The following is a 21,588-nucleotide window of genomic DNA, read 5'->3' on the forward strand; positions in this document are numbered from 1 at the left end:
GCTTGGTCTCTCCCAATATGGCTGCTCTGGGAGCAGCTGAGCAACCTGAATTAGAAAGCAATGGATTTCTTGTTTCTGCTACCAATTCCCCCAGCTGTAAGCCTTCCAACCTTCTAAATATTCCTTTATATGTGCTTCAGAGTTCTAGCACCATCCCCTGAGCCTGCTTGGTCTGGTATTGTGTGTTGTTGCTGAAGGAGTTCCTCACTGCACTTCCACCTGATCTGCCATCTTGTTTGTTCTCTCCTTTATTTTTTTAAGTAAGCATGGGGTAGGTAGTTTCCATTTTACTGATGGATTAAATCAAGGTACTGAAAGGATGCCTAGTTCTTCCCTTCCCAGATTCCAGAACCACTTGAAACCTAATTCCCAGCAGCATCTAAAACTTAAAAGTCTTGGGCTTTGAGACAAGCTTTACTTCTCCAGGACCAGCCCATATCTCCCCTCTCTTGAAATACAAGTTAAAATTATCACTTTTGAACTGATTAAACAGTGCTAATCATAAGCTGATTTTGCAGGTTGCTGCCAAAAGGGATACTCAAATAATCCTTAAACCACAGGGGAGGGTCCTTCATCCCTACAGGAACTGAAAATAAAACCACTGGGGTATCTCTGCTCCATTTTACAGTAGAACCTCAATGCTAACTGATGACACATTTGCTTAGGAACAAATCTTTGTAAATTATGGCTTTTTACCATTTCCTACTTGGATACAGAGGTCATTATAAACACTTCATTCTCTATTATCTGGGAAGCCAGTTCTTCTTTCAGAGCGAATAGAAGTCCTATTTATGAGGGATGTGGGACTGCTTCAGTAGGAGGAACCTGGCTGGAGAGCCCCTGCTCACACACACTTCAGGCTATGGTTACACTTGTGGCCCTGTACCTGTGCCTCTCTGCCTGGACTGTCCAGTCCTCCTTTCTCCATCTGGGAATAGATGAGTTACTCAGTAGGATTCAGTTCATAAGCCTTCCTTTCCTTCTAGCGTTGAAACTCTCTTCCTCCCCACTACACCTAGGATGTGTATGAATCATCACTTTTCTCCCAGATCTCTCTGCTTCCATTTGAAGATTAAAGTATTAAGGCTTTTGTCTATCTAATGTCTTTATGCTGTGTCCCACTATGCAAAGACCCGTTGTTTTTGTTGTTAAGTGACATCAAGTCAGTTCCAACCCATAGCAACTCTGTATAGGGTTTCCAAGGAGCTTCTGGTGAGTTTGAACCACCAACCTTGTAGTTCAAATGGCTTTCCAGTCTGGCACATTAACCCACAGCATCACCCCAGGACTCCTATCATCATACCTAATATCATATGATTATAAAACAACCATACACACCCTCCTATTTGAGTCAAAGTGCATTATCACCACAAACCTATTTCTTGCAAAGGATCCTTCCACAGATACCTGACCTTCAAGTTCCTCCTCAGCCATACACTGCCCATATAAATAAACTCATGCCGCTTCTTGGCTTTCAAACTTCCAGTGTAACTCCTGCCTTATCTTCATTGGTTTATTCAGGATATATTTGTTGGTGCTAATGACACAGTCTTTGAACTTGAATAATATCCCTGTCCCTCTCCATAAGATGCTCAGTTTAATGAAAGAGTAGGAAATGCAAGCCAGTAACTAACTGCAGTACCTGGGGAATGGTGCACGAAAGAGGAAAGACTGAGTCAGCCTGGGGGAAGTCTGAGCTGGGAAGTCAGGGAAAGCTCAAAGGAGGTGACATCATGACATCAGAGCCACATCCTGAAGGATGAATGAAATTCAGAGAGGTGACAAGGACTGCATGCATAACCCTCATGAACTCACCTTAACCCCTGTCTCTAGCTTCATCTTCCATTACTCCCTCTACTGAGTCTTACCCTCCAGGATCGCTCTTACCCTCCAGGATCTGTCTCTCAGCATGTCTTACATGTTCTCAGTTTACATTTTCCTTTTGAAAGCCTCCATTAGTTGTGTTCACATAAATGCTACTCCTTCTCCTTCCACTGTAAATGCCCTGGCACAATCCACAATCAGTCCCTCTCCTCCCTTACACATTGATGTGTTCATTCTTCATTTATTTGATAAAGTTTAACTAAATACTTTTTTGTACCAGATACTGTATTATGTGGTGAACATCAATACAGGGGAATAAAAGACTTAGCCCTTACCTTTGGGCATCCATCATCCATCATTCTAGTTAATTTCCACAAGTGGTTACGTGCCATTTATATTGCATGCAACAGTTGAATTGTTTATCTTTAAACTTCTTAATTCTTATTGTCATTCATGCCTCTATCACTCAGGCATTTTGCCAAATTCTACCTTTAAAACTCATCTTCTTTATTTGTATCTTGTTTCTCTAACTGGACTGTTAGCCCCTATTAGTCTCTTCTTGGCATTGTATGTCCCACAACGCCAAGCAAAGTGTTCAGTACATATTTATTCTAGAACATTTTTTCAGTGTGCCAGACATTCAGAGTTAAGGGTCCTGCCCTCCAGGATCTCAACTTAATGGAGGCGCCGCACATGTATGGAGAGGGTGCCTAGAGTCAGCCTGATGCCATGAACCATCTAGGAACCAAGCTGGGGGAGCAGAGAGGGCAGAACATTAACTCTGCACTGAAGCTGTAGCATTGCTTGTTAGGGGTTCCTGAGGGCAGTAGTACTACCATCATGATCAGTCTCAGTCTGGCCCACCTCTGACCTCTGACCTGGTGTCCCCTGGATCTTCATCACTGGTCATTCCCTTCCTTTGGCACATTCTCCCACCATGAGTATGCACTGGCATTTTGATTGTTCAGAACTGGGCTCGATGACACAAGTGACTAACTAATCCAATAAATTCCTTTTATTACTAAGTCAGAGTGGCAATGATTTATCTCAGCATCTCAAATCATTTTGACTCTCTCATATACTTGATTATAAACCATGTCAAGAAAATATCTCATTTTCCATAAGTAGTTATAGTCATTTAGAAGTTATGGGATAATATTTCAGAGAAAAAAAGGTTGAACTCTGTCATTTCCTTCCTAACCCTGAACAAACCCTAACACAAATATAATAGGTTTAAAAACATTTTTTTCCAGTGACTTTGGAAAACATTTAAATGAGAACAGCTTCCTTTTCCCTTCAAAGCAGTTATTTAAGTTCCATAGACACTAAGAACAAAGTTTTCACTTTGTTCTGGTTAAGAATTGCTGATTAACTGATATTTAAATCACATTTAATTGAAGGAGAAACACTACATTACATTTCTTCAGGATTCTATTCTATCTTGCCAAAATTTTAATAAAACTTACATGTAGAACCGTGAAATAGACATATTTATAGTAATTTAGCCACAGTCATATTTGAAGAAGAGTAGCGACTGCAGGGGGTTATGAAAAATGTTTCTGCTACATATAAATGCAAATGGATAGATAAATAGGTAAGTCATGTTGAAATACAACTCAAGACCTAATAGCTATCAGAACATTTTGGCAATTTTCCTCTTGTGTGGGTTTTGTTGTTTTGTTTTGATTTTTGATAACAAAATATTTATAAGACAACTTCCAGAAATATTCAAACATGGAAAAGGTAGGACTAACAATAACCTCAATGTATACCTCATACTTCTACCTTTAGCAGAAAATGATAGTTTAAGAAAGCAAAGTTGTTGTAAGACAAACATCTGTTTCTCTATTTATAGATCAATGAGGGGGAAACATAATAAAATTCACTGGGCATTATTCAAAAATTAACCTTTCTGCCAGAAATATTTCAGTGTATCAATTTCAATGGGATGATTGCAGTGGAGAAATACTAAAACCCATTTCCCATTATCCCTACTAATCAGAATATGGAGTCACACATGCTGATCAAATGAAAACCCTATTTGTTTGCAACCAAATAATGGGTTATCACTACCTTTATAAATGTGAATGTTGGATTTCACTTCTTTTCGAAACTCGACAACTCAAGAGTTATATTTTCACACTTATTTATAATCATAGTCGGCAATGGAATATTTCATATTACTTTGGAACATATCAGTATCACTCAGTATGGTTGATAACATAAAGTAAGGTTAATTGGATTGATAACATGGCAATATCTAAATGGCTGAATATTTTAGCATTACATTTACTGGAAATTGGAAAGCATTCTTCATTTCCTACCTCATTTCTGATTAGAAGATATCCCCAATGTTTTACTGTTTAACCTTGTGGCTCTGACCTACTCCCTCAAGTGTTTAACTAGTCACCTTGGCACTGACCAGTGACTAATTCAGATTGAATAGCAGAGCCAGACTCATTTTGTTTTATGAGGAAGAAGGAAGGAGATGATTTTCCACAGTGAAGCCACAGTTTGTTTTGTTTTTCCAGCACTTCCCAGAAGCTCTGATCTTTTAATGCTCTGGGAAAGGTAGGGTTTATGTTTGTGCCTGGCAGAGCAGCTCGTGTGGAATGGGGACATTGCCCCAGGTTCCAACTGGGCATAACTGCTGTCTGACAAAGAAGAGCTTACACAGCCAGGCAACTTGTTATCCAACTTATTATTTTGATGCATGCAGAAAGAGCATCTGCCAAGGATGGCTTGCAATGAGAATTTGATTGCCAAGCCCATGTAAAAATCCAGGTACCCCACCTCACAAGAGCCACTATGGCCAGCAGTGCCTCCCCACCTACATTCACTGGCACTCAGCAGTGAATGTGTACTGTCCTGTGTACAGGAGCCCAGGCAATGAGGTCCTCAATTCACTGTGCTTCCAGCCAACTGAGTGACACGTAGACTTCAAGTTCTGAAGATACAACAATGAGTAGCTCCCAACTCACGCCTTCTAGGAGCTCACAATTGAAATCACTCAGGCCAATGTTCAGATTACACAGCTGGAGAGATTTTAGGATGACTTTCTGATGTGCACGGTATCCTGCAAAGAGACTGGAATGGGAAAAAAGAAAGAAACCATATATAACCTGCTGTGGAGTGAGACAGTACCTGAACTCTAGCATCTTCTGCAATGTTGAGTCGGAAGGATGCAAAGACCCATGCAGCAGCCTGTGCTATCTGAGCTCCAACATCAGGGGGCTTGATGTTGTTGTTAAGTGTGTCGAGTCGATTCCGAACCGTAGCGACCCTGTACAGAGTTTCCAAGGAGCAGCTGGTGAGCTTGAACCATCAACCTTGCAGTTCAAACGACTTTGCAGTCTGACACATTAGCACACCACGCCATACCAGGACTCGGAGAGGGCTTGATAGATAGACTGTTACTTCCTTGACTGTTCTCACATATGCCCTAAGGCATTTATTAAATATTGGTGTTGTTGTTGTTAAGAACCATGGAGTCGATTCTGACTCATAGCAACCCTGCACAGGGTTTCCGAGGCTGTAAATCTTTACAGGAGCAGAAAGCCTCATCTTTCTCCCATGGAACTGCTCGTAGTTTCAAACTGCTGACCTTGAGGTTGGCAGCACGATTCGTAACCACTACACTATCAGAGCTCCATTTCATTTAATCATCAAAACTGTTTTCCAGACTATTACCATAATCCCATTTTACAGATAAGAAACTGAGATGAATTAACTTTCTTAAAGTCTCAAACCTAGTAAATGTAAGAATCAGAACCTGACCTCAAAATGAGAAGTCTTTATTTTTTCATTCAAAGTAAGTTGCATTCCCATAAGATCTCTTTAAAGTGCTCAGGAACAAAAATATCACTCCTGACCTAAGCCCTGATATTTTCAATCACCTCATATGCATGTTAAAGTTAAAACAATGAATAAGAAAGCCCCTAAAAGAATCAATGCATTGAGGTTATGGTGTTCAAGAATACTGAAAGTACCACAGACTACCAGCACGAAAAACAAATTTGTCATGGAGAAGTACAACCAGAATGTTCCTTTGAAGCGAGGATGGTGAGACTTTAACTCTCATTCTTTGAATGTGTCGTCAGAAAGAACCAGTCCCTAGGGAACAATATTATGCTTGGCAGACTAAAGGATCAGCAAAAGGAAGCCCTCAACAAGATGGATTGACACATATCAGCAACAATAGACTCAAACATAACAATTGAGAGGATGGTGCAGGATCAGTCAGTGTTCTGTCCTATTGTGCGTATGGTCTCCATGAGTCAGAACCAACCCAACGTAACCTAACAAAAACACTCTTCAAAATACGCAAACATTTCCACACACACAAACACGAAAAGTAAGCTGCATTCTCAAGAGAACATAATAGGCTCCCAACAAGTGCTAGGCATTTATTCTCAAATTTCTGAGCAACAGAAACTTGCCTGTATATCCCTAATTCCATGGATTAACCCATTGGGGATTTTCCCAAAACCAACATGACTAGGCCAGCCTGGTAGTTACAGGCTAGCTCTTCTCTTTCTCACATGGGTGGGTGTGCCTGAGCCATCTGCTGCTCTGGTCCCTGCCAGCCCAGGGTTTCACTCTATCCTCTGGCAGCTCATACTCTTCCTTACCCTCTTCCTTCCAGTTCAGTGGCCTTTATTATTCTATGCCCTGCCTGAGGCTGCTGGTTCCATCCCAAAATTGTCTACCACTTCATTTCTAAAGATGATTTTTTTTCAGGCTCACATGTTAAAGACAGTGTCTTCATTTTATAGGGCTGCCAGAAGAAAATACCACAAAACAAGTGACTTTAAAGGACAGTATAGGAAGCTATGAGTTTGATTTTAGGGTCTGCTTTCTTTGTGTGTTCTAGTATCCTTCCTTGTCTCTTCCAGCTTCTGATAACCTTAGGAATGCCTTGGCTTTCCATAACTTATAGATTTCTCTTCCCATGGTGCCTTCCCTTGTATGACCCTGTCTATGTGTCTGTTCTCTCCTTTTCACAAGACACCACTCAGAAACCATCAGAGCCCTCCCTACTCCAGTATAACCTCATTGTCTGACCTGGTAACATCTTCCAAGAAATATTCTATTATCAAACAAGGTTACACTCACAGGTACAGGATCTACGACTTCAACATTTCTTTTTTGGGGTCACAATTCAATCCATAAATTGTGTCAAGTTTTAGAGCCAACAGTACTACAAATCAGAGCTGTGCTATATACTGGCTGATTGACCTTAGGCAAGTGGCTTTGAGCTTCAATTTTCTCATCTACAGAAAAGACATAATACTGCCAATTTTATAGGGTGGTCATATGTTATTGTTAACTGTCAAGTCAGTTCTGACTGTTTACAATAGAATGAGACACTGCCCAATTCTGCACCATCCTGATGACGCTTGCTGTTTGAAACCACTGCTGCAGCAATTGTGTCAATCCACTTTGGTGAGTTTGACTTTTTTTGGCTGACCCTCTACTTTACCAAGTATGATGGCCTTCTCCAAAGACTGACCCCTCCTGAAGACATCTCCAAAACAGGTGAGATAAAGTCTCACTTTACTCACTTCTTAGGAACAATCTGGGTATATGTCTTCCAAGACAGATTTATTCATTTTTCTGACAGTCTATGGCATATGCAATATTCTTTGCCCATGCTGTCATTCAAAAGCATCAGTTATTCTTTGGTCTAGCTTTCACATGCATATGAGGTAACAGAAATTACCATGACTTTGGTTAGGCACACCTAAGTCTCCAAAGTTACATTTGCTTTTCTTTAACACTTTAAAGAGAACTTTTGCAACAGCCTTTCTCAAACGCAATACATTATTTATTTATTTATTTATTTACCTACTCCTGGCAACCCATCAAATAATATTTCTTTTTATGTGAAAAAAATTGTTCTTGACTTTTTAAAATAGTTATCTCATATTTGTTCTTTTGTGATTGACTTATTTCACTCCCCATAATGTGCTCCAGAGTCTTCTATGTTATGAGGAGTTTCATTGATCATCATTATTTTTAAAGTTATTTAATGTTATTTCATTGTGTGACTGTATCATAATTTGTTTATGTCCTTTACTTCCATATAGGCATTGATTGTGGAGCCACACAAAATGAAATCCTTGACAACTTCAGTACTTTCTCCAATTATCATGATATTCCTTATTGGTCCTGTTGTAAGGATTTGTATTTTCTTTAGTTTGAGGTGTAATCCATACTGAAGGCTGTAGTCTTTGGTCTTTGTCAGTATTTCAAGTCCTCTTTGCTTTCAGCAAGTAAGGTTCTGTCATCTGCGTATTGCAGGTTGCTAATGGGCATTCTTTCAGTCCTTATGCCACATTCTTCTTCAGATAGTACAGTTTCTCAGATCATTTGTTAACCATGCAAACTGAATAAATTTGGTGAAAGAATACAACCCTGACACACACCTTTCAGGATTTTAAACCAGGCAGTATCCCCCTGTTCTGCCTGGTTTGAAATCTCTGTATAAGTTCTGCATGAGAACAATCAAGTTTTCTGGGCTTTCTATTCTTTGTAATGCTATCCATAATGTGTTGTGATCTATCCCGTCAAATGTCCATGTAGTCAATAAAACAGGTACGTATCTTTCTTTGTAGGCATACATATATTGTCCTATAACTGATAGAATTGTAATTCAGGATAGATCTTGAAGTGTACTCTTTACCCATGAATGCTATGTCATCCTTCTTCAATTTGTCATCCTTGTGATAGTAGATCATAGGATTACCTGATTCAAAATGTCCAGTACCAGTATATTTCCCATCTAGGATGGGAGCATGATGGCTCCATATGACATGCACTGGGCTGCAAATCACAAGGTCCATGGTTTGAGCCTACCAGCCACTCCACAGGAGTAAAATGAGGTTTTCTGCTCCCATAAAGATTTAAAGCCTCAGAGACCCTATACAGGATTACCATGAGTCAGAACTGACTCCATGGCACTTAATAACAAATGCCTACGATATCAGTCTTCATGCATTCCATTTAATTTTTCAAAACTTTCCAGTTGTCCTAGATTCATACTTTGTACATTACAAATTTCAATCATTAATGGATATTTTCACACTCTTTGAGATTTTCAATATATAGGATCATATCATCTGCAAATAGAGATAATTTTGCTTTTGCTTTTCTGATATGGATACATTTCATTTCTTTTTTGCATTTTATAGTTGGCTCTAAGACTTCTAAAACAGTATTATATAGAAGTGGTGTAAGAAGGCACCCTTGTATTTAGCTGATTTCAAGGTAAAAGCTTTCAGTCTTTGTCTATTATAAATTGGCTGCTGGATTTTTGTATATAATTTGAATCACACTAAGGAATTTCCAGTTTCCTTATAGTTCATTCTTTGTTAACATGTTCTAGAAATCGTGTTCAATTTTACTTAAAACAATTTTTTTTTTTTTTTTTTGCATCCATAGATGCATTGACGTATTAATGGAGTATATTAGGCTGATTGATTTCTTCTCTTGTTTTAGGTCTGTCCAGACGTTCTAGCTCCTCTTGAGACCGTTTGGATAGGTTATGTGCATCTAAGAATTTGTCCATAGGTTATCCAGTTTGTTGTAGTATATTTGCTCATAATATTCTGTCACAATTCTCTTTATTTCTATCAGATCAGTTGTAAAGACCTCTAGTTTATTTCTTATTTTGGTTATTTGCATCTTTTATTTCTTTTTCTTTGTTAATCTAGCTAAAGGTCTACATTTTATTGATCTTTTCAAAGAAACAATTTCTGGTTTAATTGATTCTATTGTTTTTCTGTTATCTATTTTATTTATTTATGCTCTGATCATTGTTATTTCCCTTCTTCTGATAGATTTGGTCTGAGTTTGTTCTTTTCTTTTTAGTTTCTGAATTTGTCAAGTTAGACTATTAATTTGAAATCTCTCTTACTTTTGCATATAGTCACTTATTGCTCTCAGTAATTGCCATCACTGTTTCTCTTAAGTTGCTATGTTATGAGTTATCTTTGGACTTCTTCCTTGACCCACTAGACGTTCAGTAGTGGGTGGTTTAATTTTCATATGTTTGTTTTGTTCTGTCATTGATTTTTAGTCTCATTCTGCTGTGGTTAGAGAAAATATTATGAATGATTTTTAATCTTTCAAAATTTATCAAGATTTGCTGTGATGTAAAACGTGATCTATCTTGCATAATGATGCAGGTGAATTTGAGTTGAGTGCATATTGTGTTGTTTTGGGGATGGAGTGTTCTATGCATGTCTGGTAATTCTAGTTGAATTACAGTGTCATTCGGGTCCTCTGTTTCCTTTTTGATCTTTCTAGATGTTCAGACCAATATTGAAAGTGATATATTGAAGTCTCCAACTATTATCATATGTCATCTATTCCTCATTTCAATTCTATCAGTGTCCAGGTAGAAAACGGCTACCATACTTAAAATAGACACCTCAATAGAGGTTGTTGTTGTTGTTAAGTGCTGTCAAGTCGATTCCAACCCATAGTGACCCTGTATAGGGTTTCCAAGGAGAAGTTGGTGAGCTTGAACCACGGACTTTGCAGTTCAAATGGCTTTTCAGTCTGATTCATTAACACACAGAGCCACAACAGAATAGAGGTTGTTGTTGTTAAGTGCCATCGAGTCAGTTCCGACCCACAGCGACCCTGTATAGAGTTTCCAAGGAGAAGCTGGTGAGCTTGAACTGTCGACCTTGCAGTTCAAATGGCTTTGCAGTCTGGCACATTAACCCACAGTGCCACACCAGGACTCTGATAAAGGTAAAGTACTGTTATATACACAACCCTACAACAACAGTGTTTTACAGGTGCATAATGGACAGATACACAAGCTGAATGGGTATGGGAGGAAGAGCAGAAATATACCCACAAATATATAAGGGACAGAGGATATTTGTACATGGGTACTTTGCTGCAAACACACCTGTGAATGTATTGGAACATATTATGTTGTTAAGTGTCGTTGAGTCGGTTCCAACCCATAGAGATCCTGTGTAGGGTTTCTAAGGAGTGGCTGGTAAGCCTGAACTGCCGACCTTGTGATTCAAACAGACTTTGCAGTCCAGCACCACACCAGGATTTCTATTGCAACATACAGGTGACAAAATGATACAGACTTCTTAGACATTATCAAACACCTTGAGGCAATGAGCTGGTGGGCCTGAGGGCTCAAGACCATAATAGATTCAGGGGACACCATGGTCAATTGGCATAACGTAGTATACAAAGACAATGTTCTACATTGTACTTTGGTGATTCCAAATATGTTCAATTTTCATCACTCTTCTTTCTTCTGCACTTGGAGAGACCAATAGTTGTACCTTAGGTGGCCCCTTATGAGCTTTATATGAAGTTGAAGAACTTATAATTAAACTGTAAGTGTTAAAAAACAACAATGGTATCCTCTGAGATAGGACTGCAAGGAATAACAAATTAGGAGTACCAGGGAACTTTCTGGAGTGATGGAATATTCTAAATCTTAGAAAGAAATGTGGGCTACATGTGTGTAAGTATTTGTCAAAACTCTTTGAATTATATACACTTCAAGGTCTGTGAATTTCACTAAAAACTGTAATTCAATAAAACCACGTATTTAAAAGCCAGAACTTCCAGTTCCCAGACCTTTTGCTATTATCTAACACCTCATGAGATTTGCAAACCCTTGAAATTGAACACTCTCCTTCCTCCTACTATGACCACTTCTTTCTATGTTCTGAGAGAGTTAATTCATATTGCGTTACACTTTCTCCTTTACATTCTTTCACTTACTCACTCATTCAGGGCTCATCTACTTACACAACACAACAGTACTAATACATTCACAGATCCAAGACGTATTTCCAGCAAGTCTGAAGAACATTCCTTCTGAAACCTGACAGCATGTGCCCTAGTGGCTCACTGAGCCCCCAGCTTCTCCCTTTGAGACTAAGAAAAACCAAATCACTTATCTAAACATACTGTTTGTTGTTGTTAGGTGCCATCAAGTCTTTTCTGACCCATAGAGACCCTCATACAATAGAATGAAACACTGTCCAGTCCTGCGCCAACCCCACAATTGCGGCTGTGCTGATGTCACTGTGCCAATCCATCTCATTGGGGGTCTCCCTCTTTTTTGCTGACCCTTCACTTTACCAAGCAGGATGTCCTTCTCTAGTCATAGTTCTCTCCTGATAATATGTCTGAAATATGAGATAAGACTTCTAGTCATCTTGGTTTCTAAAGAGCATTCTGGTTGTATGTCTTCCAACACAGATTGGTTTGTTCTTCTGGCAGTCCATCTTCTCCAACACCATAACTCAAGTGCATCAATTCTTCTATAGTCTTCCTTATTCATTGTCCAACTTTCACATGCATATGAGGCTATTGAAAATACCATGTCTTTGGTCAGTGCACCTTAGTCCTCAAACTGACACCTTTATTCTTCAACACTTTAAAAAGGTCTTGTGCAGTAGATTTGCCTAAATTAATAATACGTCATTTGATTTCTTGACTGCTAGTGGTGGTGGTGGTAATGTGCCGTGGAGTCAGTTCTGACTCATAGAGACCCTGCATAGGGTTTCCGAGGTTATAAATCTCTACCGGAGCAGAAAGCCTCATCTTTCTCCCGTGGATCCCCTGGTAGTTTCGAACTGCTGACCCTGAGGTTAGCAGCCTAATTTGTAACCACTACGCTACCTGATTGCTGGGAGACCCTACAAATATGCAAGCCATCCTAAGCCTCTGCCGTGATGTTGCCTTTGCTTTTCTGAAATAGGCTTCTCGTTTTGTTTGAACCCAGTTGTATGCAGCAGTTGAATTTACTGGTGAATGATCACAACTGATTCTGGCTTTCCATTGGTATCAAAGTGTATTTCTAGTGTTCAATGAATATTAATAAGTAATAACAATTGTGGGCTTGAGTAAGGGAATTGAACCTCCGGCACAATGAAAGCAGAAAAACTAAATGGCAAATTCTGAAGTCTTCTTTGGTCATTAATTAAGATTAGAAAGCTAGTGGGCAATATGAGAAAAATGAAGCAATCTTTTATACCCAGGCCTACAAATGCCTAAGATGATTTAATTTTCCCTTAGTTTTATTTTATTTAGTTTGAGATTGGGGAAAGAACCCTAACTCAGAGCCATAAAGAAAAGTGATTAGAAACAACAACTGAAAACGTACAGCTGTTATTTCCCAAGCTAAGCATTATTGCTCCACTGAACACTTCAGAAATGTACAAAAGGATAATGGTTGTAGAGAATATGGCAAGGACTCTGGCTAAAACATTTAAAAAATAATTATCCTGATCAAGCAGTTTTATTGTTCCAGTTCTTTACACCAATATGGTTTATTCTATTTTCTGGAAGTACTTCCATCTCTCATTTTCTGAAGCTGTTTTATCTGACTTCAGAATATAATTACCTCTCTTATTCATTCTAGATGTCAAATCCAACTCGTAGAGATGCCATGTGTGTCAGAGTAGAACTGTGCTCCACAGGACCAGTGCCTGATCTTTCAGAAGTGATTCACCAGATCTTTCTTCCCAGGAGGCTCTGGGTAGACTCAAACCTCCAACCTTTCAGTTGGCAGCTGAACGCTTTAAGTGTTTGTACCACCTAGGGTACTCCCTTTTTACTTCTGTTGTTTTTGTGTTGTGAAGTGCCATGGAGTGGTTTCCTGTCGGGGACCTGCCTCGACATAGGGGTTCGGTTCACGAGGAGGAGATACCTGATGGCGATAACAATATATCAAGAATACACAGAAGGAGACAAAGAAAGAGACAATGAGGCACCCCAAAGCCAGGGTGGATACATCACTGGTGGGCAGGCTTGGGACTACAGGCATCGTGGCCTCTGCAGGCAGCAACTCACTGCCCTGCAATCTTTACTGCATGCCCTCCAGCCCGTAATGCACTGCAATCTTTACTGCATGCCTTCCAACCCGTAATGCACACCTGGGGAGGCCCAGGCCTCTGCTTTATTTAGGGGAGGAGCTTCACATCAAGCTGGGAGGGACCAAGGCAAGGTACAGCTAACATCAGTACTTTTCCAGACACTCAGGTAACTTTACATCGTACTTCGCTGGTTCGAATCCCAGGCCAGCAACTTGGTTTCTCAGGCCCAATTAACATATCTTTAGCCCCTGAGCTCAGTTGGGGGAAGGTGAGCGTTAAGGACAAAAGCTTGGGCGGAGTCCTGCTGTTTCGGCTTCCTGAGCCAGGTTTTCATGAGGACTCGAAATGCCCAGGTGAATGGGCTGCACCTGGAAAAAGGATTAGGGAGGATGGGTTTTTTGTCTATAGAACAAAGAACTGTGAAGTAGCTAAGATGTTTTTAGTTAATCCTTTGGAGAAAGGCTTGACCTTGCAACCTTTAGTCTCAGGCTTTAGGAAAATATCACATTTTTCTGTGGATTATCAAAGGCTCCGTGTATTAATTTAATATATATAACTGAATATTAAGATGAAAGCAATTTACCATTAACTGCCAGTGGCCTCATTTGTTACACTTGGGCCTATAGGGCCTCGAACCTCTGACCAGTCTTACACGGTCTGCAACAGTTTCCAACTCATAGCAACCCTACATAGGGTCCCTGAGTAATTGCTGGTGGATTTGAACCACCAACTTTGGGTCTAACAGTCCAGTGCTTATCCAAGAGAGCCACACTGGACCTCTTTTACTCCTATTAGCAAAGAAATGTATACTAATTGGACATCTTTTAAGAAACCAAAGTTTTATAGAATTGAAACCACTGAGTCACTGGGGAAATGTATTCCATGTAAAAGGATTTGAACACATGGGCTAAATGAATTATTCTGTTAATTTAGAAATGAAAAAGCACTGTTTCTAATAATAGATGGCAGAGGGGAGCAACATCATTCAGGGAAAGGAGTTTGGAGAAAGTTCTTTGAAATTAGAGCTAGTCATAGGGATACGGAGAACATGAACACTGAACAGAACGGCAAAAGCACAAAACCTTCTAACTGCTTTCCATTGTCCTGCATTCCTCCAAGTGATCACCCCTGTATTCTTCCCTGCTTCTAGGACTGTTTTCTCCTTGCCCGCTAACATTGACTCACTCTACTCTTCCTTTCAGTTCCTTAAACATGACTCTCTGGAATGCTCTACTTCCAGTTCTTCATACAGCTGTCTCTTCTTCAGACTCATTCAGCCTTCCCTCACCCACCAAGCTATCCCTGCGTAGGCATTCTCTATCCTATTGCCATATTTGTTGTTGCTGTAGTTATGTGCCCTTGAGTGGGTTCTGACTCATAGCAACCCTGTATAGGATTTCCAAGGAGCAGCTGGTAGGTTTGAACCTCCAACCTTGTGGTTAGCAGTCCCATGCTTATCCTACAGTGCCACATTAGTTTAGGTATTTTCTAGCACACATCACTAATTTAAACAATCTTAGTGATTTTATTGCACATTTCCTGTTAGGCCTTGAAAGACTGAGCATGGTCTGACATTTTCATTGCTCTATCTTCAACAACTAGAATAATGTTTGCTGTAAACTCTCACTGAATGAAAAGAGGAAGACGCAAGGAATAGATGAGAGAAATTCCAAATAGTTCACAATGCATGCAGTTTAGTCTGAATGAAAAAAGTCATGAGAGTTGGAAAGTTAGATTGAGATCCAGTATTGGTTGGGTCTTAGATTTAGGACAATGAGCTCAGGAGAAAGATCCACCTGACAGATGGAATATGACACAAAACAATTACCTGCTATGCACATGCAGGATTCATGGCAAAGAATTTAACATGGAGAGGGTGCTGATTCAAGTTTCAACTTCAGGAGGGGCATGATCAGAACCAGGCTTAAGGAAGATTAAAGTAGGGCTAGAGTGTAAGGAGGAACAAGAAGAAGAAGTGGTTACTAGTAATGAGCATAAAACACTGGCAGCCACAACTTACTGAGGGTTTGCCGCGTGCCAAGCTCATTATTAGGCACTTTCACAATACCATTTTGTTTTTCCTTGTTCCTGAGATAGGTTGTATAGTCCCCATTTTACATAAAATGAAACTGAAGAATGAAGGGGCTAAATAACTTTCTCAGGGTCACGTAGCTCTGACAGCAGCAGAACACAGTGTTATCTGAGGGTGAGTATGGTAGCATTAGTGTTTTCCACCAGGTGTTTCACAGAGTACCATACTCCCAGCATTCTCCAGTGGAGGTGTCAAGAGTAATTTCAAGGTGGAATTTCTAGGTGGAAGCTTGAAAGGCCAGTACACAGTTCACCTGAGGTCTCACTCATCTGCAACAGAGACCAGGCACACTCTGTGACGATCCTGGTAGCCTGGCATCTTTCATGCAGAGCAGAGCCCCAGCCAGCTTGTGAAAGCATGGGCTGACTTATTCAATGTTTGCTTGTTTGTTTATTTGTTGATTGTTAAACATGATAGAATCCAGTCTACCTGGAGTTGCAGTAGTGCTCCTTGAAGAAGAATAGAATACTTGTAGTTACTTCAGGAAGAAGGACACCTCCATATAAGTAGTATACTTGCTAATTGACAGGTGGGGAAGAGTCAACGTACCTTTTCTCCTGTTGCTTTTCATCACCACCTTCTTCTTTAGACTTTAGGTATAGAAGATTGAGTTCATCTCACTCCTCTGTTGAAAGCATGTGTTGAAAGCATTTCCTAGGAGTTTCATAACATAAATAAAAAAACGTGTTGCTTTAAATAATAAAAATTTATTTTCTTATATTTCTAGAGGCTAAAAGTCCAGGTCAGGGCCTCTGCTATGCTGATTCCTTCCTTGGAGATGATCTTTGGGTCTTAGACATGTAGAGGATCCTCACACAACATTTGTCTCCCACCATTGTACATGCATCTCTATGTCAATTTTGCTCTTTTAATAACTCAAAAGTGGTTAAATTTAGAACCTACCCTACTAGCGATGATCTAGTCAAACTAAGAAAAGTCTATATCCAAATAGGATCATATCCATGAGTAAAGAGTTAAGATTCCAACACATTTGGGGTCGGGTGTAATGAGACAGAATTTAATCCAGAATAGTATTTTATTAACATTGGCCTGTGCAAGGGTCTTATTTCATTACAATTTTGCTCCTTCATCCTGATCCTGAAATATATTTGCCCTTAAATATGCATTCTTGTTAAGTGCTGTCACTTCAATTCTGACTCACAGTGATCCTGTACCAAGTCTCCAAGAAGTGACTGGTAGGTTTGAACCACTGAACTTGCAGTTCAAACTGACCTTGTGGTCAAATGCTTATCTGACAGTGCTACAACAGGACTCCATGTATGTATCCCTGTAAAATATTTTTATGAACGTATATTTTTAATTTGCAGTTGGTACTATGCTATAAGTGTTGCTGTGTTTCCTAAGTACTTTCATTATTATTATTATTACTCAACACTGTTTTAAACTCTCTCCATGTTGCTGTGAATATGTTTGGTTTGTTGCTCCCAGTGGCTTCGTAGACCTCCCATCACTTGTCACCTGTCCATATCCATGATGATACATACCAGGTTTTTTCCATTAACACCTAAATGAAGCCAGTGATGCTTTCTCTGGGATGTGTTCTTAAGGTGAAATGATTTGGTCATAAGTCTTTCCACTAACTACTACCAGCCATCTTTTCAAAAGTATAACTTTATAATCTTGCCAGTGGTGCCAAATAGTTCCAGGTGTCCACCTGCCAACCATCACTTGCTTTTATCCACATGAGTAAAATGTTTTTCCCCTTTCTTTGCCTGTCATTAGTTTGCTAACACTTGTGTTCAGGAGTTAGTGAACTGGCTTTTGTGTGGTGCTGGTCTACCCAAAGTTTCTGCTGGGGGAGGAGAACTGGGATACAAGGGGTCTGCCCAGCAAGCCTCATTGCTTCATTAGCCGGGTTCCTGGAGTTAGGGGCTCTGTGCTGTTTGTGTGTTGTCCCAGTGTCAATGCCTGGCAACAGCAGGTGTTCAAGAAATATTTATGGTTTTGTTGAATTTGCCACAAAAAGTTCAGTAAGTTACTATTTCAAGACCCTACTAAATTATTCACTGTAGCATGAAAGACAGTGTGAAATTTCTCAAGACTCCCGAGTCCCTGAACAAACCCAATTCAACAAGGAGCACAATGAACTAAACATTTTCATTATCCCAAGGATACAGTGTCCATCCATGGTTCTTGTAACGAAGCACGTGCCCTCAGTGTGCTTTCACAAGGTTGTTTGTTTTGGTGCTTGAGGTTCACCCATTCCCTTCTTTCCATTTTCCTTCCTCAAGGAATCTGAACCCAAATGCCTCTACCTTAAAAATGAGAAGTTCTGATTATAAAACAAACCCAAGAGCAAAACCAACCTCTCTGAAACAAAATATCAGTGCGTACGTTCTCCTGAGAATGAGCCAACATTGGTGTAAGCAGGCACCACCCCCTCTTCCCCAAGTCTGTCCTCTCCTTATATATATATCCAACACTGTTGGATATGAGAACATGAATTCTTCCAAATACTGTGGGAGATGAATTGGTGCTACCATTGGCTCCTTCCAGGCCTCCCTTCAACTATGATCTGCAGGGTTGTTGATATATATTCCCAGGTTACTCAGGTGACAAGCAGCCTGGGCCCCAGCTTTCCCCTGTCTATCTGATAGCATCATCAGAATGATACCGTTTTTTAGAAAAACAACATAGCAAATCTGGATGTGCAGTAAAATCTTAATTGAAAAAAAAAAGTTGGAGCATCAGGGTGTTTTGATTAATTTCATGTTCTAAAGTTAGAGTTCAGTAAGAAATCCTTTTCGTTTCAATCTCTGTGATTGAAAATCTTTCTGAAATGAGTTACCCTATTCTCCTGTATTAGTAAGCATGGAAGAGTAAGCACAGTGGGGTCCTTCTCTCTGACTGAAGCTCAACAGTAATTCTTGGCCATTATTCCTGAGGGTGGACTGTAAGATTATTCGCATCAATTAAAAAGGTGCAGAAACTGGATTGGATATGGACAAAACTGGAAAATGTTCTAGGCACTAAGATCTAAAACTAAGTTGTTGGGTTTTTTTTTTGTTTTGCTACTGAGGATATAAAGGAGTGTTTGGCCATTGGAGTGTCTTAATTAGTTGGATCTGAAATAAGTGTTTGCTTTTCATTTGGAATCATAGTGAAAAACTGTTCAACATATTTTCAGATAAAACTGATGTTTTTCCGGTTCTGAGTCCATTGACTCATATTCCTCTTGAGATGAAAGCACCTCAGAATGGTAATAAATGTTGTACAGAAAAGTATCAAGTATAGGATTTGCACGACATTGATTCATATTGTACATATAGTGAAAATGATGGCTATCAAAAACTCAACTTTATATTTTTTAAAGAAAGTAACTTGAATTTATATAAACATGTATTCCAATCACCAGTAATTGTCAATGCACCTTGAATGCATGTTTGATCAATTTCAGACTGCAGAAGTTGGCAAAAATCTTTAATTTCTTAATCTTTGGCATTAGTGTATAATAAAAAGTCTGTCTCAGAGACAGAATTTAGCACAATGACTCAAGTCTGGCTTTGAAATCTAGCTAGCAAAATTGCAAGGTTGAAGGAAAGTTATGAAACCTCTCTGAAAGTTATGCAGCCTCAACTTCCATATCTGAAAATTGAAGATAAAATTCCCTCCATATGGGAGACAGGAGTCCTGGTGTAGTGCTGTGGGTTAATCAGCCGGACTGCAAAGTCGTTTTAACGACAAGGTCAGTGGTTCAAGCTCACCAGCCACTCCTCGGAAACCCTATACAGGGTCACTATGGGTTGGAACCAACTGAGTTGCACTTAACAACAATAACAACAGTGGGAGATAAGTGCCTGGTGTGGCACTGTAGGATAAACACTAGACTGCTAACCAAAAGGTACTGGTGGTTCAAACCCACCAGCCACTCCTCAGAAACCCTATATAGGGTCCCTGTGAATCTGAACTGAGTCAATGGCACTTAGCAGCAACAGGGGAGATAATATGGGACAATCATTGGGGCATGAGTTAGAGGTTGATGAAGAAAAATTTGGTCATCCTCCATGACTTAAACATAGATTGTATTATAGATTGTATTTACCAAAATAAAATAATATTTCTCTAGGCCCTAGAACTGTGGCATTGTTTGTTAGAGCCATGTTATTACAGACTCCATTTTAGAGAAGCCATCTCAACTAAGCATCCTGAGTTAGAAAAGTAGAACTCTGGCTTAGAGAATTTGTAGCTTTCCTAAACCACCTGCTAAGGCCCTACCACACTGGTTTTTTTAAACAGTGTATAAAGACTGTTGCTGCCAAACTGCATGGGAATGAATTTTCAAGACATTTTTACACAAAAATAATCTCACTTTTTTTTTTCAGTTATTTCCCATAGGGACATAAGCAATTTCAGTATGATGCTATAAACTGAAATTTGTGCTAGCAAAGGTTAAAAAGAAATAAGCAATGCAAATTATGGTACTTTTTAGCATGCATTTGAGACATGTTGTTTTACTATCAGGTTCATTTTGTACTCTCTGACTAGAGAGAGCAATGAGGTCTAAACATATCATAACCAGGCTTTAAATTGGGGTCCTCACACAAGTTCAGGAGGAAGATGGGGGTGCTCTAGAGCCCCAAATGTCCTTTCCTCCATTGCCTTCAAAAGCCAAGAATACAGACTTTTCATCTTGGAACATTCTAAATCCCCAAACTGTGACTTGGAGAGGTTTTTCCTAACACACCATTTCCCCCTTTCATCTAGCTTCAAAGAGTGAAAATAAGTTTATGAATTACTTACTTTTGTGGAACGTATTGAATTAGAAGCCTCTTCTCCTAATACAACAAGTAAATTAAAAGCTAAGTAATTTCATGGCCTGCAAAGACAGCAAACTGTTTAGTTAATTCTGTAAGGTGTGCAATAATATGTTTTCATAAAGCAAACACGTAATTATTGTGAACAAGAAATGCTTATGTAGAGATAGTGGCAGTGGAAAGAATGCTGGCTTCCCTGTCGAGTAACACTAGGGTTGGTGTCTCCTAATGCACTAACTCATGTACCCCACCATGGGTCTTGCCTTTATCAGACCACACAGAATCCTTATTAATATAATGTTTATTATTCATTTTAATCATAGATTAAATCTAGGATTAAATTTAATCATAGATAAATATAGTTATAGATTGCTTAAATGTGTATTTCTTAGATTATATCAACACTAGATTGTTTTATAAAATCTACATTGAATTACATTATTATGTTGCTGTTAAGGTTCATTGAGTTGGAACCAATTTATAATGACCCTGTATAGGGTTTCCAATAAGCAGCTGGTGGGTTTGAACCATAAACTTTGTGGTCAGCAGTCCAATGCTTATCCTAAAGCACCACACTGGGATTCCACAATACTACTGGTTATGACATTATTAGTAACTGACTCTAGGGCTATTTTAAATTATTATTATTATTTTCCTTAAATTACTACTTCATTCTCAAAAAAGTTATTGACTCTGAGATACAGGGATTGAGTCATGGTTGGAATGGGGGGAAATCATGTTAAGATGCTTGACTGTTTTTTTGTTTTGTTTGTCTGTTTGTTTTTTTAATCTTGGTTTCCCAAGCATTATAATATAGAGTAGACACTGGAGAGGGAGACAAAGGAATAGTCAGAAACATCACACCAGAAGGCTTGTAAATCCGTCTTATACCTATGATTGATTGGAATACCTAAAATGGGGCTACAGCACACCCAGTGAACGAGGCTTCCTGCAGAGCCTTTGCAATACATAAAACTATAGATAGAAACCAGAACCACATCCAGATCTCCAGAGATGAGAAATC

The sequence above is a fragment of the Chrysochloris asiatica genome, unplaced genomic scaffold (assembly GCF_000296735.1).
Source record: "Chrysochloris asiatica unplaced genomic scaffold, ChrAsi1.0 scaffold00103, whole genome shotgun sequence".
Classification (NCBI taxonomy): domain Eukaryota; kingdom Metazoa; phylum Chordata; class Mammalia; order Afrosoricida; family Chrysochloridae; genus Chrysochloris; species Chrysochloris asiatica.